The 20,173-nt window shown below is 35.8% G+C and overlaps 2 long non-coding RNA genes across 2 annotated transcripts; both read left to right on the top strand.

Annotated features, from left to right (window-relative positions):
- Positions 1-970: 970 nt before the first annotated feature.
- LOC133515843 (uncharacterized) lies at positions 971-4,368 on the top strand. Its single transcript, XR_009799090.1, has 3 exons — positions 971-1,513; positions 2,647-2,696; positions 2,812-4,368. It is a non-coding gene; the product is annotated as an uncharacterized LOC133515843 (long non-coding RNA).
- Positions 4,369-6,148: 1,780 nt separating this feature from the next.
- On the top strand, positions 6,149-10,936 carry LOC133515842 (uncharacterized). Its single transcript, XR_009799089.1, has 2 exons — positions 6,149-9,878; positions 10,373-10,936. It is a non-coding gene; the product is annotated as an uncharacterized LOC133515842 (long non-coding RNA).
- The last annotated feature ends 9,237 nt before the right edge of the window (positions 10,937-20,173 follow it).

The following is a 20,173-nucleotide window of genomic DNA, read 5'->3' as shown; positions in this document are numbered from 1 at the left end:
ATGGTCGTGAGGATCAGTAACGCCCATAACCACCCGAAGACTTACACGTAGTTGGAAAAGAGTACTAAAGCGTCGGCATTGCGGCAAACACACCGGGTTCGGGTGCGCCTCCGCTGTCATCACCGAGGACGACATGGTCGTGAGGATCAGTAACGCCCATAACCACCCAAAAACTTACACGTAGCTGGAAAAGAGTATAACGTCGTTGCGCTTGTAAACTCCGCTATGTGATCTGTCAAATGTGTAACAAAAGAAAACATTATGTATGCTTTCAGAGTTTCATTTCAATTTTTTAAAAATGGAACACGTCGGAATTTACCGGCGCAGCAACGACAAGCAAATTTTGTAACTGATAACCGATAAAATAGGCATCTTGTATGTTCGATAACGTAGTGTCAACTGTCAAAGCAGGCTTTACACATATAATTACAGTACATATGCTGCTACTTTTCCGCACTAGTGCGTAAATTAGCACATTATGTAACTATGTCGAAATTTTAAAGGGTCAGTCAAATGTTAGTTTTTGCGAACTAGTGCTTTGTGCTTTTCTAACTTTTTTAAATTTATGTCTGGTCGTAATCCATACATCCACACCAAAGAGTTTGGATGTCCAAAAACTTTATAAAATATTTATTTCGCCATTACACGTTTACTACGTCCTAAATATTATTAAACGAAGTTCATATTTTTTTGTTATTATATAAATTAAATGTTATATAATACGATATTTCACTAAAACATTTTTTTTTAAATTATTAGTTGAATATAACTATCATTGCCACGTTGTCGTTAACAGAAAAAATAAAAATTAAAACCGGCGCCCGCCATTTTCAATGGCGGGCGCCGGTTTCCAATTTCCATGTATGGAAAAAAAATTACTTAAACTGTGAGAGTGTTTTTGTGAGATAATAATAATAATACAATATTTTTTTCTTTATTTAAGACCATCGAGGATCATTGTGTTAGTAAAATAAATAGTGTTATCCAAGTGTTAGAACTATACATAACTACATATACTGTACTTAATAACTATAACTATACATTTATTCATTTATTCCTGCGTGCGTGTATTAAGCAGCAGTTATTACAGGCAATCAACTCTTTTTGCTGACACATTCAGAATGCTGTTAGAGCTGGCCCTCACTCTTCGCACAAGGAATATAGCTCGCTTGCGCATGGTGGTGTAGAAGTAGTCTACCCGTGTGCCTCCGCGAACATTCCCTATGCATGCCCGATGCACTACAGAATTTGGGCAGCCCCATCAGCATTCTGAAAGCGTTATTATATTGAACACGCAGAGCGCAGTACCGCTTATGAGTATAATCAGCCCACAGGTTGCTTGTGTAGAAGGTCGTACAGTAAGCCATATATAGGGCGACCTTCACATCTTCGGAACAGTGAGCAAACAATCAGATTGCGAGCTATCATATTGCAATGTAAAACATCGCTGAACGTATTGTATATTGCTGAATTAACATATAAGTTTAAGGAAAAATTCGTAACTGTAAAGTATGTAAGTAACCAATATTTGTTTTATTGTCATTTTTCGAAAATGTATTAAAAAACGTCGTTCAATGTACGTGTGCAAGTGTCATTATTTACTTGTCCTGTGTCTTTTATTCGCCTATGGCTCATAAATTATAAATGTTTTTTTTTTTTGTCTCTTATATAAATTGTAAATTTAATATATTCCATATTGTAATATCTTGTAATACATGTGCTTTTGTATTAAATGTGTACTGTGTAATTATATATACAGTTTCTACTTGCGAGTTCCTGTAATTGGCTCTGTATTACTATCTAAAAAGTTTAATGTATCTTTTACAGCTGTTGGAATTATTTGTGTAAATAAATAAATAAAATATATGTCGGCACTCGTAAAAAATAACACACTTTGTACACTTGCATTGAAATGTACTATATTGAGTATGCGTAAAATATACAGTCGACGTTCAAGATTTCTTTGTATTTTTCTTTCTTCTTTGTACTTAATTAAATGTTAACATGTCATATTTTTGACGTGGACTGTAAAATAAGTAATTAGGTTAAAATTTATAAATAAGGTTAGGTAGTTTAATATTTCAAAATATTTATTTTGATTTGCATATTGTATTTTAATTTGATATGCCTAATAATTGATTTGAAATACTTGGTATGTTTTGGCACATGGTTTTTTTAATCTGAATTATATTTTTAAGACATTTGAAACAGTTTTCATTATGTGTTGCGCCAAGTAATTAATTAGTTTCCAAATTCTATATTACATAAAGTATGGACACTAAGGAATAAGAATTTCATACATTGATCCACCATTTCCTATAGGTATCTAATGTACGCGTATAACTATATTGCTATCTCGCTCACACATCGCCAATGACCATCGGCATATGGGTGGGATAGCAATTTCATTACGCGCGTGCGAAAGAGATAAGGACATCAGGCGGGTCAATATACGAAATTATTCGTACTAAGCGTCCTTACATTAGTTTTTTGCGGAGAGTCGTGGAAATTTGCCTTTTTACTGGTGGCATTACTTTTATGAATAAAATCATGAAGTATTTATTGTACGACGACATAAGCTCGACACATAATGATATGCTGTGGTATTAAGAGCTGTATAATAAGGTATGTTTTCTCTTGTTTCAGGTAAATCCTTTTCTTCGTAATGACGTCATATTGTAATGTGTCGGAGAGAGGTAGGTGGGAGAGTTAAAAAAGAACCGGGAACGACATTTACCTGATTAACACAAATTTTATCATACTTTTTTTTTATCTACATTTTTTTCTAATCCCATGATACAATTTTTGTAGGTTTTGGACAGAACGATTTTTACTGCATTGTGCTTGTTTTTACGACGAGGACCACCCAACATCTAAAGGTGCATCTACAACTTTTGTGGAGCAACTGCGGAGCAACACTGTGCAACAGTGAGAAACTAGATAAGTTTCCTAATGTCACCGTGTTGCCAGTGTGGCTTCACAGAAATTAGCTGCGATGTGCAATGCACCTTAACAAAGATCATTCTTGCAGACCTCTACTACGGAACATCCCAACTACGAAACAAGGTGCTCTACCACCGTGGATAGAAATACCACCCCAAGCAGGAGAAGAATGGTAAAACCAAGTGGCATTGCGGGACCCATCGCCGTGCCGGTTGTACAGGGACTCTTCGATATGAGAGCGAGTTTTTGAGAGCACATGAACTGTGATGAAATCATGGTCCTGTGATTTGATCTTTTGGGATATATGTAGTACATACTTGGTACCACATGATAGTGGAATACCGGACTATATGCTTAGCAATCGGAGAGGATGAATTGTTTAGTGAAGTAAAAGTAAAGTGTAAAATGATGTACCTGAAATGCAGAGGCGGCATTGTACATAATATCAAATTATTTACTCGGATGCATCCTTAAAATATCTTTCGTTAAGATAGAGCGGGCTTACTCGGAGCTGATTGTAAACATGAGTATCCTCTTCAATACGTTTGCTTATTTAAAAAAAAAACATATAATAAAACGAATATCAAATTTCAGTGTTATTTTTCGGGACGTCACATCTAGGCAATAAGATGTAGTTCTACAGAGGCTACGAGCACCACGAGAAAGTGAGACGGGCAATAAGACCGCTAGGCACTGTGGCACCCATAGAAACCGCGGCTCGGGAATGGTCACTGTTATCGGTGACAAGGAGTCCTCGCTCTGGGTCGTATCTGGGTCAGCAGGTCTTCATAGCGGGTCAGCGAGGAAACGCAGCGCACCTTTGAGCCAGGTGCGATCCAGGGGGGGTTATTTCAGATTTAGTTTTATAGGTTGTAGTTTAAATGTTATTTTATTTATATTTAATTTATTTCGAAATGTAACTTATGTAACTACTTTTGTATTTTTACCATGGTGCAATAAACAGGGAAACACATTTAAGGTAACATTTACCTAGGTACTAAAAATGTTATTTTTCAGCTTACTTCGGAGTATCGCGACAAGGTGGTCGCATTCTGTACTACAACAGGTACAAATACCACGTGAAGAGACACAATAACTTCAGAACTCAGTGGCAATGCGGCACCCATCAGCGCAGGGCGGGCTGTACCGCCTCTGTAACTACGATTGACGACGTCGTTATAAAATCAAATGAGAATCACAATCACGAGATTCCAATAAAAGGACCGTGTAGATAATTAGAAACGAAAATGTATGATTTCGATACGATGACATAAATAATTGAACAGTATTGTTACTAAGTATAGTTATGTATGGATAGTTCTAACACTTGGATAAGATTATTTTACCAACGCAATGATCCCTGATGGTCTTAAATAAATAAATTATTACTATTATAACAACAATAAATATTTTTCAAACGTTGTAGCTACCACCCACAATCACAATCATAACTTAAGATAGAACAACACAAACTCAACTCAAACTTACTTGACTTGACGCTAGCGTAGGCAACGGATAGAGAGTTGACCGAATACCGGATATCTGACTTTGGTCAGCCTTTCTGCCTAAAATGCAGTAAATTTCATCTCATTCGATGTTCGGTTCAGGTTTGCGAGACGGTTCTAGTTATAGGCACACTTTTATAGAGAGTGCGCATTGAATAGCATACATTATAGCTTTGGTCTTTAAACATTACAATGAAAATACATTATTTGAATATTGTAAGTGTTTAAATGTTTTCGGTGCCAGTGTAAGGACTGCTAAATAGAAGCTATCTGCTAATTATAATTACATTAACAATAGTATGAGCTAAGGCTAATTATATTTTTTTTGTTATTTTGAAGGTTCTTTAGTGCTTGCGATTATTGAAAAGCAAAAAACCGTAACAAAAAGATCGCCTGTTTGGCTGTTTTTTGAAAAAGACGTGGACTACCCAAGGCACGCAATTTGTAAACTCTGCAAATCAAAACTATCTCGCGGTGGTGAGGGCAAGGCTGCTGGAACGTCTGCGCTGAAAAACCATTTGAAGAGCAAACACGAGGATCAGTTCAAGAAAATTTATGGTCACTTCTGTTAGTGGTTCACTGCCAACAAAGTGTCAAACAGGACTGCATCAACGTCATGCTCAAACTAAAAACAAACAACCCTATGTATAGGTAAGGTAGCGAAAACAGCAGAGGCCCACTCATGGCCCAAAATCATAAGAATATCTATTTGATACGTTAAATTATAAATGAACAATACAAAACATTATTTTTTAAGAACTTATAAAAACACAACATAATACATATAAAACTTAAAATCTAAATCTAAAAATAAATAAACTAATCTTAAAATAAATAATTAAAAACTATCCCCCTGCGGCATGGTACCGTAGATGCTGGCAGCATTTCCTCGTTGTATCGCAATACTTATTCTCTGTGCGAGGAAGCTGCCAGCTCTATGATCACCGGTAGCGTCTGCTATTTTTTTGGATAATTCCTTGAATAGTGTAGATGCATTCGGTCCCCACGGGCCAAGGGTCTCGACGCCAAAAGGTACGAAATCGTATTCGGGGCCGAGACCCCTATATTTGATTTTTTTTAATTTTTCGTTCGCCTCTGCCGCCGCGCCGGCTTTTGCAGTTGTGCCGTGGAGATGAGACGGGGCTAGGGTGTCTACACATGTGGCGTCCCACACCAGCACCCGTCCCATCTTCCACGGAATTAGTGACATTCCGTCCGGTCTCTTACCATCGTCTCTTACAATACCAGCTGGCTCAAGAAGAGCTGGCACGTTCACGCTGGCAAGAGACCGGCGGAGAATATCGTTGCGCGGCGTGTCTAGAGAAGCGGCCGGCGCTCCTTTGGCAGGAGAGCCCGTGGTGTCCGAGGGCGTCGACATCAGTGCCGCAGGGGACTGAGATTTGATTGAGATGACTGAGTTAAACAATGAACCATTGTTAGTAGTTGATTTAACCGACTCGACTTCTACAGAATAGCAGTAACTCAATACAATAAAAATAATAAAATATTTTTTCAGTGGGGAAATAATTTTTTAAAGTGTTATTCATATGTAATTGTAATTTTAATTAATTTTACCAATTTATTTACTAACATAGTTTCTTAAGGTTACCCATTGTTACTAACATATTTAATTTTAATTTTTATCTTAATTTATATTGTTATTTTAATGTAATATGTATATGGTATTAATTTTCTGAATTAAATTATTATTGTTATTGTATTGTATTGTAATAAGCTACCTCGCGTTAGGGTCTAATAAAATAAAGAACTATATTTCCACTCTTCTATCTACCAGAGTCTGTTCGTAAAGAGAAGAGTCGTCGAATGTATTGGCGCCATACATTCCACGGCTCTTCTCACAAACTTTACATTACACATGTATATTTTAATCTTAGGTTTATATACCGTTAACGCTTATGCTTAGATATACGACGTAATTTCTGTACTGAAATTAATTTTTTTGACCTTTTGACAGATATCATTACATTTATTTTGCTTATGTACAGTCAAAAGATTTAATTTGTGACCCATTTCGTACCTTGTCACAGTGACAAACAATATAAAATTCGCTAGAGACCTCATACTATTACCACTTAAAAATATTATCACTATTACAACACAGTACTACTAATACCACTTTTAATATACCGTTACAAAACAAATTATTATTATTATCACTGTGACAAGGTACGAAATGGGTCACAAATTAAATCTTTTGACTGTACCATCTCGTACACCTAGCCGAACTTTTATGACGCATTATTCGCTATGTGCACGACTTTCACGCAACCTAGCAGCCGCAAATCTAGGGGGAAATGTAAATTCACTACATCTTATAACGCAACTCCAAAACTAAAAAGTGGCTGTGACAGAATCGGACAGACAGACGGACATGACGAATCTATAAGGGTTCCGTTTTTTGCCATTTGGCTACGGAACCCTAAAAACTACTGAACGGATTTTCATACGACTTTGATTTATCAATAGAGTGATTCTTGAGGGAGGTTTAGGTATATAACTTGTTAAGGTTTTGTGTAAATTGGTTGAAATATAAAGCTGTTGTCCGAAAAAATCACACTGGCTAGGTGCTTTAATCGAAAACGCTGTCTAATCCGTTTGAGCTATAATAACACAATGTATGGTAGGTTAGTCCCTCTTTTATTGGTCTACAAAAAAGTCTCCGATGGTGTATGTCTATCTTTTAAGGAAAACTTACTATACCCATTTTTAACATATACAAAAAGATCACCTAATATGTGGTATTTGCAAAGCTATTTTACATTGATACAGTATTAATGATTATCAAATTAAATACGTTAGTTGTATTAAGCATTTCATACAGATTACAATGGTCCCTTACACCATACAATTTAAATGAATATTTCAGGAGTAATCTTAAATTAAAGTTTCATTTCGAGCCATATAACTTGTAGGAAATGTTAAAGACTCTATCTGCAGTTAGTTCTAATTTTACCACCTCATGCGCTGGGATCGCTTTACTTACCCCCACCATGCACTTCGCACGTTCCCATTATCCCAGATATGTACAATCGAATTAGGCACTAAAAACTTGCGAAAATATTAGAGATTATTAAATAACGAGACTCGTGGAATTAATAAAAGCTGGTTGGTTGGTTGGTGGTTAATTATGTCTTAATGTGTGATAACAAGGCTCATACAATGTAAGTACGTTATAAAGAACATCGTGACTATTCATTGCACTTATCTCCCGTGTAATATTTACCTAATTTGTCTAGTGCAATACCATATTTTAATCATTATTTTTATTTTTCAGCCTTTTATGCACCATCTGCTCGCGGTGGTCGCATTCTGCTGTACAAGGGGCATAAGTATCACCTCAAAAACAAGGTGGGCACGAAAATGCGGTGGCAGTGCTGCTCACGCGTTCGTCTGCGATGCAAAGCGATACTTTACACACAGGAGAACATCGTAGTCAAGTTTTGCAATTCTCACAACCATAATTCATGTTTAGATTAACTTGAAATCATAGATTTATAGTAATTAATAAGATAATAATACAATATCGTGAAGAAAGCAAAGGGCCCATCTTGGCTAGGCTGTCTGCATATATGTAGAAATTAAATGATGTAAAGTGAGTAGGAAATGCACTTTTTTTTAGCTAGGCGTACCTATATAAAGTTCCAACCCGCTTTTAACCAACGTGGGGAATATTAACCCAATCCCTTTTATGCATGAACACGTGTGAATGAATCTTTGTGTCTAAAATGTAAGCGTAATAAATGTTTTTTTTTTCTTAAAAGTTTGCTAATGAGATTTTCTCTATTTTACTACTACTACTCAACAGTATCACAATATCAAAATACAACTAACCCTTACTTTGATTGATATACAGCAATTTACACGAAGTCAAGAAGAGGCGGTCGCGTTCTCTACTACAGAGGGTACAAATATCACTACCAGAGCAACAGCGGGTTTAAGACCAGGTGGCAGTGTGGTACCCACCAACGGTTGGGGTGCAACGCGAGAGCCCTCACTGTGGATGACGTTGTAATAAAGCTTACCAGAGAACATATTCATGAAACTGTTTTGTAACGGTATATTAAAAGTGGTATTAGTACTACTGTGTTGTAATATAAATATGTACAGCCGGCTGCAAAATTGCAGGGACACTTCGTGATGTGTGACTTGCAATATGAATAGAACTCGTTCATAAAATATGTTCCTGCTTTTTTGCACCTCGCTATACCTACTATAAGTGGTATTAGTACCACTACAAGACACTGTTGCATTGTGGGAGTTATATACCATTGGCTGGGATGCAACGCAATAGCCCTTTCAAAAGTCACTGAGACACATGAAATATTTGTAAGCCAAAGATGTAGCCACTAAAGTTGGTATTAGTGGGTATTTCTAACACTACAATAGGCGGTATCGCGACATTATATTTTAATCCTTTTTGAATGTATTGTTAATATATGTCTTACTAATAAATCAGGATTTATATATATTATTTACACACGTTGTCATTTTAATTGTAACTGTATGGAAATTTATATTGTAACTAGGTGAGTCTACAAATTGGCAAGAATTATAGAAATCCAGTATTTAGCCGTGAAATCCAAGAGTAAGAAATTAAACGCTAACCAAACACACTTTTTATACCTGATAAAATATTGTACATCATCATCAGCCAGATTATCTATTGCAGATGATTGTTTCAGCGTCAGGTACGATCAAGTTAAATGTTGCATCCGAGCAACTCATTGTTACCCATTGTTGTTGTAATCAGGATCTGCTAGCTGTAATCCTTGTAAATGAGGCCATGGTTGTTGAACAATATGCTTCTTGGGTAACTTCTTGGTCAGCTGTTTCTACATAACATAAGCTTTGACCAGTAGGACAAATGTTTTATCCCGCTGTGATTTTATTTGTAGCTCTCAGACGTAGTTGATTTCTGTTCTCATAGGACCCAAGCCCGTGATGCTTCCCCTTACATGTTGTCGGTCAAGCTTGAGCAGTTGAGCCGCTTTCTCGCTTATAAATGATTCTTCGGAACCTTGGTCTATTAGCGCGCTCTGTGGAATGATGTGACCTTGGTTGGAGGTTGATTGCAACGTCTGCGATGACTGTCCTATACCAGAGTGGCATCTTCTGCCACAGCAATAACAAATATGTTGATAGTCCAGAGGTCGTGATGTCCGGCAGTGCAGAGTCTTCTACTGATTCAGTTTTTGTCATGTGTCTCTATATCTATACTCGGTATTAGATCTAGATAGACAAGCCACTTTGATCATGTATCCATTACCAACATTTAACTTTTTCAGACATGGTATACGAGTTCTGCAAGACTGGCGGTCGTCTCCTACACTACAATGGGTACAAGTTTCACTTACACAGCTCCGTTGGCGTCAAGTCAAGATGGAGATGCTGCGACCGTCGCAAGTTTGGGTGCAAAGCCATGATACATGTCATAGAAAACTGTGTGGTCAAATTAAGTGCACCACACAACCATCAGCAGTATTTACATTATACATAAGTTCTAAAGAAAAAAAAGAAAGAGCGAAAGAGGTATGTCAGGATCGTAGCAAGTGGAAATCCGTGGTCTCTGCCTACCCCTTCGGGAAATAGGCGTGATTATATGTATGTATGTATGTACATAAGTTCTAGTCATTACAAGATACGAATATTTATTAAGTAGGCGGCCATTCATATTTGATAAATATCATTAAGTACATTACCACCCCGCTTAAGTATTACCATTGTTAGTAGTACAAAAGTCCTTAAAACTTTCATCGTTATTTATTTTATAAAACGTCCTCGAACCAAATAAACAACACTATGACATTAAATTGAAAAAGTAATATGCAATGAACAAGCATAATTCATATTTTAAGCTTGTCTATTGATATTTTTTAAATTTCTTATAAGTATTTTTGTTACAGCAACATTCATTAGATCCCGTCAAGGCGGCATAGTCCTGGTCCACCAAGGATACAAGTACCACAAGGTTTCCAGCAGCGCTAGCGGCATTAAGATCCGCTGGCGTTGTGGTACCCATCAAAGGCTCCGATGTCCCGCCATGGTACACACTGTGGGGAGTTGTGTCGTCAAAATTCATGCAACACATAACCATGCAATTAATGATCAAATAGACAAATTGCGTTTGAACGATTCAAACTGCATATAATTCGTGTCAGAAGCTTCGAAACTCCGCCATGGTATATGTACCAATACCAAGTGTAGTAGGCAAGAAGCATTCCATAGATGCCCCATAGATGTTCTTAAATTTCTTAATGTTAGAAAATTCGCGTCTATATGAGACAAGTGTAGACTAAGTCGGGAACACCTTAATCAGATGGACAAACGCCAATTGATCGTTCTTTTTGTATAAGAGCTGTAGAAAAGCAGTAAACCAAGCGTTAATCAAGTTCTATGCACATTCCGCCACTGATATTTGCGCCATTTTACAATGTATTTCTAATTTAAATAGAAGTATTTTCTGACTATTGTGTATTTTTATTTACTCTTCGATTTATTTAATTCGATTCATAACTTCTGAATTTGTAAAACATATTAAACATAAATTATATTCAAGATAAAATGGGAAAGACCAGCAAATAAAATTTTTGGTTAAGAAGACCGTCATTGAGGCTTGCCTTGAGCTTTCCTATTTGTACAAGTACTCAAGTTGCTCAGACTCAGTCAGACAGGAAGAGCTTCACTCATTCTGCTCTATCGACCTTTTGTAGGTGGAGTCTGCATATAAATACACCCAAAGCACAGGTGGCGCAACCGAAAACTGCGTCGTCAATAGATTTTCATTATTGTATGTATGTTACTTTGTAAGATATGTATGTATGGGCCTTCGTTGAAAATAAATGATAATTATTTCTTTTATTTAAATACAAGAGTAAGAAGCGACGAAATAACTTATAGACGGTCTTCTCCACATTTACCTCAGTTTAAAAAATGTTCTTTCTCATCGGAACTATTTTTTCAGCCATAATATTCGGAGTGACTAACACCGGTGGTCCGTGTCTCTACTACAAGGGGTACAAGTACCACCGCCATCGGAGCAACGGCAAGAGGACGCGTTGGCAATGCGGCACACACCAGCGACTTGGCTGCAATGCTGTCATACACACAGTGGACGGTTGCATCGTCAAAGCGAACGACATTCATTTTCACGACCAGCCTAGTTTTTCTAAACATCCGAAAATTACTTAAAGGTACATGTGCACGTAGAAATATCGGTACTCAAGCAATGGTAGACTAACGCTCTGGATTCACCAGCGGTAGTCTGTTCGGAAAGAGAAGACTCGTGGAATGTATCGGGCCCCATACATTCCACGACTCTTCTCTTTTCGCACAGAGTATTGGTTGTAACGCTGTCATTCACACAGTAGACTGTCTCATCGTCAAAGCGAACGAATTTCATTTTCACGCTAGCCTAGTCTTCTCAAACATCCTTAAATTATAGCGGCCAGCCTTGGGCACTGGAGCCCTTAGTCGCTTTTTTCTTTCGTATGTGACTTTTATTCCCATTTATCCGAAAACTACTTAAAGGGGTACCTTTTTATGTACTTACCGTCTTCGAGGCAGTCACCTATTACTTAACCTATCACTAAATATTGTACGTATGTATTTTCTAATGTTGTATATTTTGTTAGATTAAGCGTTATCTATACTTTTTCTTATTGTTTATATTATACTATACTTACTACAGTTTTTGCTATACGTACATTGTAGAATAGTACTATCTATACAAATAAATCAGAATAAGTTTCTTAGTCTAGTGTTAATTTTATATTGCATATTAAAGTTTAAAAAAATTAAATCCATTTAGTATCTTAATTTTTCGGCTATGCTATTTGTGTTCCTCTGCTTATAAATTCGAAATGAAACTAACTATTTTGCTTGTTAGCATTACCTTTAGTTAGCTCTCTATTTTTAGCACGTTTTCATCCAGAATCGTGTTAGAAAGCGGTGCGTTGGGTGCTACGCAAAATGTAGACTGACCGAAAGCAGAAGCGTTGCTGTGTTAAGATTTAAAAAAATTAGGACTAGATGTATCACTTGTGAAAAAGGTTACTGCATACCTTGTTTTAATGATACACATTACATTACATTGCAATAAAGTTGGGTTAATTTCGTTACACCTAATTACACATTACTAAAAATGCTTATTTTTATTTGATCTTCGGAACGTTGTCAATGCCTACTTGTAGAAACTATTCATTAATCCAGTGCTTATTGCAATATTGTTTTTTATAAGGTACACTGAGATAATTTCCATTGACGAGTAATTTTAAAAATGTCTAATATAAATACAGCCTCTTTTTATTGTATAGATCGTGTCAATCTCGACGACGCTTGACTCGTAATGTCATGTTATTAAAGGTTAGTTTCGACTAATCTGCGCGTCATCGTGGATGACACAAACTATAGCAACATTACAGTAAACAAGATGCCTTGGTAAGGTAAGTTTACTTAGGACTAAAAATCATATTACCAATCGTAGTTAACGCAGTGAATGATTATCATAAGGAACTTATTTTCACAATTATTTGTCAGTAACATACCAGCGAAATATTAGAGGTGGTCTAACCCTACACTACACGGAGTACAAATACTAAAGACAGGGGTGCTAGGGAAATAGGACACGATGGCTGTCACCGTCATAAGAACCATTGTACCTCGGTAGTGTACATTATCGAAGATATTATGGCAGTTAAGAAGAAAGAGTAATAGTCGTTAATTTTCAAGCTGGATCTTACGGCTAACTCAACAAAAGTCTATTGTAAGTAAAACCACACGTGCAAGAAACCTGCAAAAAGAGGTTCGGTAATTGGCGTGTAATAATTCTAATTGGCATATGAGCGCGGGCTAGTCCAACGCTCAAAAAACCAGTGTAAGTGCGCTCTCCGCTAACGCGCTTTTGTTACGCATCTGGATGACACATTTTACACTGGTTCCATAGCGTCCGCCTCGCCGGCACTCAGTAACAGTAGAGGGACCACACAGCATCGCAATATATTTTTCCATTAGTTCATTTTGAATGTTATTGCAATCTCCATAGGATTTGTAATTCAATAACTGATTAAAGTGACCGAACCATTTTTTATGCGGGTAAGTAGCACGTGCGGTTTTCCTTACAATAGACAATGAAAACTAACGACTACACACAACCACTAATAACCGAGAAACAGTTTTGCAACTTATTCTAGTCCTCGTTAAATAGTATAAAATTTAGGCTTTTTTTAAGATCGTATCCTGGTTTTTGTAGTGAATATTTACAAATTTGAAAACTATTTATATCAAATAAATAATTTATGTTGAAAAGGCTATTCTTTTGTAATTTAACCTTTTAAAAAAATTTAGAAAAGATTTTGAGAGAAGAAAGGACTAAATATTGCTATTTTGTTTCTACATGTATAAACTAAATGCGTGCGAAGTTGTATGCTTTCTGCCGGGTGGAATCATAATTACTTGCTAAGAACTCCTATAATTTAACTTGACTATTCTAAACGTAGGGGTTTCACCACACATTCTAACATGTTAATATTGTTGTTTGTTTCGTACCTTTTTCAAACCCCTTATTTTTGTCGAATCGAAGAATATACTAACAATAACTGTTTTCTTCCAGTTGCATTCATAGGGACGCCAACCGGCAGTCGCCTGCTTTACTGCAGAGGCTACAAGTTCTACAAACACCGGTGCAAAGGGAACAAGACTCGGTGGCAGTGTAGTAGACGTACGTGCCCTGCTTGCATATACACTAAGGATGATATACTTGTCAGATGTAGAGGCAATCATAATCATCTTCCGATTCTCGACATGCTAGGCCAATCTTCGCTAAAATTATAAATGTTTTTATACCTAATGATTCCACGAATAACGTTTCGTAATTCATTAAATGAAATAAAAGTGACTGTGGTCGATCTGTGACAGTCATATGTGGCCACTGGCCACAGCTGGTGCAACCCGGCTGAAACGTCGGGTAAGGAAAAAAATAATGAAATTATATCGCGTTATACCCATTCTAATCATTAACAAGTTTATAGTGTTGTAATTATTTCGAAATTTACCAGGTTAATGGTCTTTATTGTTAGGTAACAAATCAGTAATCAGTAGAGAAAAGAGAAAAGAGAAAACAATTTTCGTACGATTCTAGTTTTAAAGCTTTTATTGAGTCATTGTAATTATTATGTACTTGACATCTATTGATTCAAATTGTATTCATTCTTTCGTGTCTTATGTAAACAGATGTGACGTTCCAACAATACGATTCATAGACAATCTACATTATTATGTTAGATGATCCTTTCGTTGCTGCGATTATTGGTGGACATTTAATTAGAAATGATTTTTTTCAGTGGTTATTTGGTTGATTTCAATACTTTGTTTCTTTAAGTACTCAGCAACATTTTAAATTATGAGTATTCTGTAATTCCACAGAGATATTGTCTTCGAGAAGTGTTTGTTTACATGATAGGACAAATAAGGATGACTACAGTTTGTTATAGTGAATTGATTATGAAATTCATCAATGAGCTTATTAAATATATTTGTGACGTTTACACAATAAAAGTATGATTGCGAACTACCTGAAAGTCGAGACTCAGTTGTCAAGTGCCGGGGCAAGCGGATGGGTCGCAAAGCATACGATCACAATCTGTATTTTATTTACCACCTTGTCATACAACGGAGCCAAGACGTCACAATGGCGACGAGGATAAATGAAGACCACTACGTTCATCCACTCACGTTTTCAAATAACGTAAAAAAAACGATATACTAAATGACCGACAAAAATTTATCAGCTTTAAATTATTTTTTCAATAAATGTCGTTATTATTAAGTATTAGTGTAAGTATAGTGTAAGTCTGTCTGTATCTGTGCGTGTCTGTTTATTTATTTCCGATCACAATGCTGTCCTAAAACTACTGTCAGACCTCCTAGTGGGTATTATTTTAGGATGTAAGCTAAATGTATTGGCCTGTATCTGTTTTTTCCCCAGTAAAGAAAATAAAATAATAAAATGAAAGGAAAGGAGAAGAGTGACCCAACATAGCACAGGTATGATTACCCATTGTGGATTTATTTATAGCGCTGATACGACTGATACGCCGCACATGACATCTTTATAAGGTCCACTTTTGGTATTAAAAATACATTATGGTCGAGAAAAGAACTATTTTTACGCTAACAGTATTACTATAAGGCGTCTTATTCAGTTTACTATTTAAGGCTTTTATCTTTCCAAAAACGTCGGTGAACAACAATTAAGCCAAGTACGGTACAATTAGTTAAAAAAAAAAAACTTTTATAGCGACTGTGACATTAAGAAAGCGTGTAAAACTAAAATAAAGTTATACATGTAATAAATAAACTGTCGCGCATATTGTTGTATAGTGCTGAATGTTAATTACTTACTATTTTGCCGCAATGAACCAAAATGAGTCTTGGCTTGCAAAACAAAGTACATCGTGCTGAATGTGTGTTCATCGGTAATTTATGATAGACTTAATTACTATAGTTGTTGTAAATTAAAACAATATCTGGATCCGCTGTAATATATGAGTAGCTCACAAATGTATCGAATTAACTGGTTAATATTATAGTTCACATAATAATTTTAACCATAAATTATCTAAATAAATATCAAGTGTACAATTTTACAATATGCGTATCTTATAATTGTAGACTTTATTTAGCGTTATACTCAATAAAAATCAACTAATCTGCTGATACAAGCTGTTTACGTGTGCTACTTAAGGATGCATTTAAATTATTTAACCAAATCAGCATAATATTATCTGGGTTTTGTTTCTATAATGTAATCTGTTACAACACAACAAAGTGAAACTGTCGGTGAAATTTGTCGTAAGAGTCCGAAGAGTCCAAAGAGTTCAAAGAGTCTGAAGACTTTCACAAGTCTATAAAGAGTCGCTAGAGTCTAAATAGTCTCAAGAGTGTAAAGAGTCTAAAGAGCCTAAAAGTCTACGAGTCTAAAGAGTCTAAGAGTCTAAAGAGTCTAAGAGTCTAAAGAGTCTAATGAGTCTAATGAGTCTAAAGAGTGTAATGAGTCTAAAGAGTCTAAACGGTCTAAAGAGTCTTAAGAATCTTAAGTCAAAGTGTGTAAAGAGCCTAAAGCACCTAAAGAGTCTACAAGAGTTTCAAGAATCTAAAAGTCTCAATAGTCTAAAGAGTTTCAAGATCTCAATAGTCTAAAGAGTTTCAGGAGTCTAAACGTCTCATTAGTCTAAAGAGTTTCAGGAGTCTAAACGTCTCATTAGTCTAAAGAGTTTCAGCAGTCTAAACGTCTCAATAGTCTAAATAGTCTCAATAGTTTCAAGAGTCTAAAGAGTCTCAAATTTTTGTATTTTTATGTTAGGTATTTACAAAATCTGGTTTTTGCGATTGTGATTAAAAGACTCAGCAATGAAACAGCTGTAACGAGACCGGAATGGGCACCTGTCAATGCGCAATTTTGAAGTTCAAATTGCTAAATAATTATAAAAACACATTTTTGACCAACACACAGGACCAGTAATCAGATTTTAAAACATGTAAGAATTTTCATAGTGGTATGATATGATAAATTGATCACTTCTTAGTGCGCCTTAAATGCACTGCGAGTCATGTCAAGGTCATAAAAATAAAAGTAAAATTGACATACCGCTCTAGGATTAAATAAGGCCGCATGTGTAACTTGGTATTTCTTTTCAGCCACATATGAACTGACGAAACTGAGCAGTCGCGCCTTACACTAGGTATAAATGGTGAAAGTACTATCGACATAGGGACAACAGTATGAAGACACGATGGAAGTACGAAATGCAGAGACACGCTTGCAATGCAGCGGTGATCACTACAGAAGATATGGTGGTGAAGTGCATTGATAACCTTAATCATGAGCGACCGACGGACCGATGTGTACGGTAAAAGGGTACGGTCTACGGCCGGGCAGGCGATTAAGTGCTACCCCGCACCTCCACCATGTAAAAGGGTACAGTCTAGCTGAGGTGGGGAATGTAAACGCTCCTGGTAGATTTCTTATTTTATTTGATAATATTTTTTTATTCAAAAACTAATCACAGGGAAAGCCGACTTAATCTTAAGATGTATGGCTTATAAAATAAATAAGATTAAAAAAAAAAAACTAATCACAGCAATATCGACTAACACCGATGCTTGCCATTTTCCGAATGAAATCGCCTGCAGATCTTTATTCCTTCAGCAGGGCGATAGTTCTGAATTCAAATAATCTTTGCCAGTTATCTATCTCAAGACTGTGAAGGTTGGGCATTAGGGTACTAGTCGTCCAACAAACTAACATCGGTGGAACTAACATATCGGCGTTATCAAATAATATAAGCCATATTACAGTAACTGTTGCCATGATTAGGTTAAGTTTAAGATATTTGTTTCTCAAAAGATTACAATAATCACTTACTGAGGTATACATGTTTTAATTTAACATATACAAAGGAGAGATAATTATACAATGTCAAAGCTAATTCTAAACAACTAAGTATACGACTACCTAAGCTACTATATTCTTAAAACTAAGTAGTTGTGAAAAGCAACAAAAGTCAATTCAATTAAGATTAAATATGGATGAATCTGTCATTAGTTTATTTGCGTAAGCCTATTTTTTACCCGTCTGAAATAACTTTGTTTTAGTGTGTTAAGTGTTTCAATTGTGTGTAATTTGTAAGTACCCAATTATTCCGAACTCACTTTTTTCTTTCAGCTTTTTTTCAACCGACGAGGGCAGGCGGTCGCGTTTTACACTTCAGGGGGTACAAATTCTACAAAAATATGGTCTATGGCTGCAAGACACTTTGGATATGTCATGAACACAAGACACAGTGCAAAGCGACAGTGCACACGGTAGACAATTTCGTGGTGAAGTACAAGGACAGTCACAATCATGGAAAGTCTGTTAATAAGAAATGGTACAGAAAATTGTATGGGACACAAAATAACACTAGTATATAACCTTGACATGCAAGAAATATTTTAATTATAAATTGATTTAATATTCGATCCGTTTATCAATAAGCACCGCTGCTACTCATATACTGTAAGTAGGTAATGTAATGCCGTGTTATTTGCCCAAAATATGTATGTAAAATATCATATTTAGGTAAAGTTTGAGTGTATATGTAACAATAAAGACAAAAACATACATGTAGTGACTAAGAGAAGGACGGGAAACATTCTCAGATCTCTGATTAATAAATATACCTACCTCAATTGTAATCGATGTATGTATACGTGTAGGTATACCGGTTTGACAATCATACTTAACTGAGTTTCGTTCCTCGGTTCGTTTTGGGACATAGGTTTTACGAACCGCTAGTAGTTTTTATTAGTCGTAAGGGCATATTACCTAAATATGTTAAAATGGGTCACTCACGTATATTTAGTCGAAAGTTGTAGTAGTAAAATACATGAGTGACCCATTTTATTCGTAAGTGCATGGTATGATTAGATCCCTTAATTAATAAACTCGGCTTTGACTTTGACTTAGTGATATGATAAACATTGTGGTATTGTCATAGAATTTAGGCGCTTATATTATTTACTTCAATCTATTGATATATATTTATAACTTAATAAGCTTAGGTCTTTTAGTGCATTTATAGCGTAGTGATATTATTTAGAAAAACATTGTGTGTGATTGTATGTAGTACTTTGATAATATATGAAATAAAAGTAGTGTGACATTATTCAAAATAACTTATTTTTTCATTTTATTTTTGACATGAAATCAATATGAGATTATTAGTGTATAGTTTTTTTATGATACGAGTAAAGGAAGCATATTCCCTGATGGTAAGTAATTACCGTCCCCATGGACACCTGCCAGGTAAAATTAACACAAACACCTGCAAATGGACACCTACAAGGTGTCCATAGGTGCGTGGTAACGTATTTATATATTAAACAATTTTAAAATGATATTTATGATCCAGTTACCTATGTTAACGGTAAACGACTTCTTAATCGTAATTAATATACCTGTTTTGACGATCGTGATGTGAATTCTTACAATTTAGACTTAGGCAAATTTGTACTGTAATTTTTATCATGAAATAAAATAATCTAATCTAATCTATAATCATCATGCAACTCGGTAGTATAAACTAAATGAATACTATTTCCGAATCAACCAAAGCAGGCGGTCGTTTCCTTCACTGCAGAGGCTACAAGTACTACCAGAACACTCAAAAGGGGCCGAAGACCAGATGGATTTGTGTGAAACACAAGAAACACTGTACTGCGACTCTGTATACTGTGGAAGATGATGTAGTGAGATGGAAAGATACCCAAAATCATGGTATCTATGGTACCTGATTTTATTGTGTATTATGTTAGCTTCTCGATTTTATCAATTAAAGCTCAACTTACATAATAGTACATTACGATACAAGTGCGAAAAATAGGAAATTCGAAACGAGTGGCGATAAATTAAAACACGACCGAAGGGAGTGTTTTAAATCGACACGAGTTGCGAATTACCTATTCGCACATGTATCGTACAACGTTTTACAGTACATATGGCCCTTTAAATGTTCGACACAGTAACATAATATGCTACTTCTCGCACTAGTGCTATAAAGTAGCCCCATATGTACTGTAAATATTTATTTCAGTCTTAATTCAATTACGTTTTAAAATTAACTTGTGTTCTATGTACACCGAGTTTTTTCCGCTAATTTCTAGGGTGC

This window comes from Cydia pomonella, chromosome 3 (assembly GCF_033807575.1).
Source record: "Cydia pomonella isolate Wapato2018A chromosome 3, ilCydPomo1, whole genome shotgun sequence".
NCBI lineage: Eukaryota > Metazoa > Arthropoda > Insecta > Lepidoptera > Tortricidae > Cydia > Cydia pomonella.
This window is presented reverse-complemented; position numbering and strand designations above follow the sequence as displayed.